The sequence below is a fragment of the Pteropus vampyrus genome, unplaced genomic scaffold, assembly GCF_000151845.1.
Source record: "Pteropus vampyrus isolate Shadow unplaced genomic scaffold, Pvam_2.0 Scaffold2, whole genome shotgun sequence".
Classification (NCBI taxonomy): Eukaryota; Metazoa; Chordata; class Mammalia; order Chiroptera; family Pteropodidae; genus Pteropus; species Pteropus vampyrus.
Window position 1 is genome coordinate 34,602,361 of NW_011888783.1, and position 4,698 is coordinate 34,607,058.

Sequence of the window (4,698 nt, forward strand, 5' to 3'; positions counted from 1 at the left end):
TAGCACCAGGGAAAAACAGCATCTTAAATCCTTACACTAACAATTAAATCAGACACTTTTGACATTTGATCTGAGACACTCCTGGCAGTGCTTTATTCTTCATGGCATGATTTAGAAATCCACAGCAGGTGACAAGCAGATTTGGGGGGCTCATCGGTTTGGCTTTCTCAACACTCTCTCCAAACATAATTCAGTATATTTTATTCAAGCCAGTTTCATATTTTTTGAGAAAAGGCAATTGGTGAAAATGAGCGGGTTTCCAGAGATATATGTCATGGCAAAAAAAAAAAAAAAAAAAAATTGACCTGCTCAATAGCAGTTGAATATTAACACAATAAAAAAAAAATGATTTATTTATAAGACCCCAAGGACATTCAGTTACAGTCTGTGAGTCAAGAAATCTCTGCCTGGGAGAGTCTGAAGCCTTAGGCGTTACCCACCTCACCATATGGTGTGCTTATTCAAGTAGAGGGAAAAAAATTTTCCTGTGATCATTGTAACTGGGAAGATAGCTCAGCTGCTAAACAAATAATCAAATGGAATTTTAAGGGTCTCATTTCTCTGAAGTGTTCTAAATGCTATAAACCTGCAAGAATATAAGTCCTAGATTGATACTCTTAGACCATTGCCCTGCCCTAAGTGGATCGTGACATGGTTTATTGGAGAAACTGACACTAAGAGCAGCCACTACTCCCCATTTCCAAGAGGCAGTACTGCCGGTCTAGCCGAGCAACTGAAAGTGGGGGCAGCCAGGCCAGCAGAGGCTCTGAAACAGGCTGTGGTGTCAGAGCAGGGTCTAAATCCTGATTTACTCGCCTATTAGCTGAGCAACTTTGATAGGTCCCTAGACCTCTCTGAGCCTCAGTTTCAACATTGATAAATTGGGGATGATGGTACCTATCACATGTGTTCAGGACCTAGCAGTGTCAGCTCCAAATAAGTGGTAGCAATTAATGCTATTGGTGGTCTCTGGTTCTCCTCACCACACCATCTGTTGTTATCTAGAGAAAGGCCAAAGATTTACAATGAGGACTATAGCCAATTACAGAAGTCCTATAAAGTAACCCCACCAGGAATCTGATGGCGAGGGTCTGGGATATATAGACCATGATGTAAACACTGCCAGGCATGCAAATAAACTTAACCACCAGCATACCTTTCAGGTGGCCACCCTCGTTCCAAGCTATGAAGAACTGGCACCCAGGCTTGTCCCTGGGATTTTAGGAGAATGAGAGCAGATCTTGATGCAGGATTCTGTGTCCTTGACTTCTACAGTCCATTGTGCTCACTGTTAGGGCCAGGCATGTGCTCTGTGACTTAGCAATACATTTGTCAGAAAGCTTGATTCACTCCTGTGGGATTCTAGGGAGGGTAAGAAGAAGGCAGCTCTAGGTGGATACTTCACCATCCAGATGGAAGGAAGGGAAAAGCAAGTCCCAGACCCATATCTGCTCTTCTCCACACTCTCCTCTTAGCTATAATTGCAACTCTTTGTTTAGGGGAAGTGAGCAGTGAGAGCAGCACATGAGAAAATCTCTCGATGTCCACAGCAATAGTCTGGGAGACTGGAGAAAAATTCTCAACCCTAAGTCTTATCTCTTGACCTTTGGGCTCTATGCAGCCATCAGACTGGAAGCTCAAATTTTCCCACTTTCAGCCCTTAGAGTAAAAGCCAACCTTTGGTGATTGCACAGCTCCCAAGATTCTTGGATTTCTCTTTGTTTTTTTTTTTTATGCCCATAACATCCTACTTTCACGATGGCTCAGAAGGTTTTTGTTTTGTTTTGTTTACAAATTATCCAGAAATTTAGTTGACTTTATCAGGAAACGTCTTAAAGGTATTTAAAATACACAAAAATAGAAGTGTTCTGTACTAAGTACAGTCCATCATGATTCGAATATTCAGACATCTTGAAGAATGCAGTCCCTGAGATGGAATCCAGCAATTACTGACTCATGAAGCACAAGCTGCTTGTTCCACAACTGTCCTGTGCCCTTTGTAATATTGACCTCCTTGTTTGACATTCTTCTCCAAGACTTGAAAAGAATGAGACTTTTTTCATACTTCTTTCCTTAGATAGGGGATAGTGGATCAGCTGCATATTTATGATGGGAAGTGCCTGGAAAAAAGACTGAGAAAACAATTCTCTAATTAGATGATCTTTAAATGATTCAAAATTAGGCCAAGAAATAATGCAATGGAATGGTGAAAACAAGGTGAAACAGAGCTTAGGAATGTTGCATCCTCTTCTTGTCCCCTTGAACAATGTTTTCTCTATGGGCCACCCAACTTTTACATGTATGAGGCATTACAATCACATATATTTGTACAATTGCACCACCTTTAATTCTTTATGCAAATGCTTAGTCTACAACCTTATGACTAAACTTTCTATGGAGAACTTCTGAACACTTACTCTTTTTTCAGTATTTCATCAGCTCTAAATCTAGATGGCCTCCTTCATTTTCTAGCAATTTATTGTGCTACAACAACTTCTTGCATCAATGAAAATTTATTGGTCATAGTGTTTAAGAACACAAATTTGGGCCCCAAATCTGTATTGAAAATCAGTGAAAATAGTTATGGCATATTAGTGAAATATGTTAATGAAAATAATTATGGCATAACTCATCATATTTTGAGGAGATTAAATAAGGCAACACATATAAAATGTTTAGTTCATGTCCTAATACAACGCTTTTACCTTTACTATTCTTTACCAGCCTTAAGTGCAAAGAAGTCTTTGTGTTTTCCATGGAATCTATGTATTTATGTATGTATGTATGTATGTATGTATGTATGTATGTATGTATGTATGTATTCATTTATTCATTCGTTCATTCATTCATTCAAATTTATTGGGGTGATATTGGTTAATGCAATTAAATAGATTTCAAGTATACAGTTCAATAATACATGATCTATATACTGCATTGTTTCTTTACCACCTAAAGTTAAATTTCCTTCTATCACCATATATATTGACCATTTGACACCCTTGACCTTTATCTACCTTCTTAGAGCAGTGTTTATGTGATACCAGCTCCAGAGTGACAGAGATTTTTATCTGTTTCATTCTTCTCTGCAACACTGGTCCTGCTACAGCATAAGGCACAGGGTAGACACTCAATAAATGTCTATTACATTAATGAATAAGTGAACAAGTTACAGAGCATCAAAAAATATGAATGGACTATGATGTTAGACATTAAGTAATAGAAAATAAATAATGAGAGTTTTACTATGGGTGACCAAGCTCTATTTCAAAAATAAATTAACCCTTTTTGAGAATTTTACAGAATTTAATATTCATTTAGTCCAACAGTTATCACTTTCTATAATTTAAAATACTAAAGATATACAACGTTAGAATTAAAAAACTTTATTCCTAGTAATTAATATTCATTGACTTCTCATTTCAATTGTGTTTTGTAATGTTCTTTGTTGAGAAAATTCTAAGTATGTAATTTTGATTTTGATTACAGAGTAGCAAATATCTACAATATACTGAAATGGACAAATGATCATGAACAGAAAGTTTTTAATATTCTGATAATACGAGACACTAGTTCCAGATTGAGACAGAAAAGACACATTTTACAATTTGATTTCTACTTATATTTCTAAAATTTGTTGTCTGCCTTATAGAAGTGAGTTTTCCAGGACTGAAAATTATTGTTTTCTATTATGAACTATGACAATTTGTTGTCTGCCTTGTAGAAGTGAGTTTCCCAGGACTGAAAATTATTGTTTTCTATTATGAACTAGATTCATTATATATATTAGTAAAATTCTTTAATCACAAAATTTATTTGACATCGTTTAAATTTTTAAAGCTAGTGGAGGAAACATTGTGACATGAGTTAGTTATAGTTAGACAGTCAATTATTTTATGGGGAACACACTTATATAAAACAAAAAATAACCATAAAATGGCGTACTAGGTCAGAGATGCATCTCATTTCCTCTCCATTTGGGGAGCCACCAAAGAAAGTCCTTAATGCATTGGAAAATACCTTTTTTTTTTTTCTTTTTGCAATTCATAAAAACAGTAAGTAATTGAGGCTTGAAAATTAGAATGCATACTGAAAATTTTTGGTTTATTTTTTTCTATGTTCCAATTGTGAAGTGTGGGAGAATTCGAAGAGTGTCCTAGAGAGATTTTAAATATTGTGTAAATGAGCCTGGAAAGCAATCTTGTTTATTGAGTATGTACTATGTGTCTGATAGTGCAGCACTTACCCTACTTCTTCTCTTCCATCTACTCCCCTTAAGTCTCAAAAGATTGACACACGATTCATTCTAAGGCCCTGAGGACAAGGACCTGGTTTTATTACACTTTGTACCCCCACACGTAGCCTAGCACATTCTTTGTCAAACTACTCGTGTACTAAATATTTGTAGCTCTAGAATCTTAGTTCCGAATGGAGACAGCAAAGACACAACCACAGATGTCCTTCAAGTTCAATCAACAGAGAAAAAGAGTAAGACTGTCTAGATGATCCCTTCACCCTTGCTTTTCAGTAGAAATTGAAAGTGACTATATGGGCAAATTTTTATAAATTGCTTCTTTTAAACTTCCTGTAAAAGAAGAAATAAATCCATGAGCATAATAGAAGAAAAGTTGTTATTGAACTAATTGTATTAATGTCTCCAAATAATAATATCTAACATTTACTGCCTGCTTATTTAACAAA

The 4,698-nt window shown here is 35.9% G+C and overlaps 1 long non-coding RNA gene across 1 annotated transcript in view; it reads right to left on the reverse strand.

Moving 5' to 3' along the window:
- LOC111739116 overlaps window positions 1-4,698 on the reverse strand; it is a 21,403-nt gene that overhangs the window by 2,954 nt on the left and 13,751 nt on the right. Inside the window, exon 2 of the long non-coding RNA XR_002780107.1 lies at window positions 1,157-2,132. This is a non-coding gene — a long non-coding RNA (uncharacterized LOC111739116). The remainder of the gene's footprint in view (window positions 1-1,156; window positions 2,133-4,698) is intronic.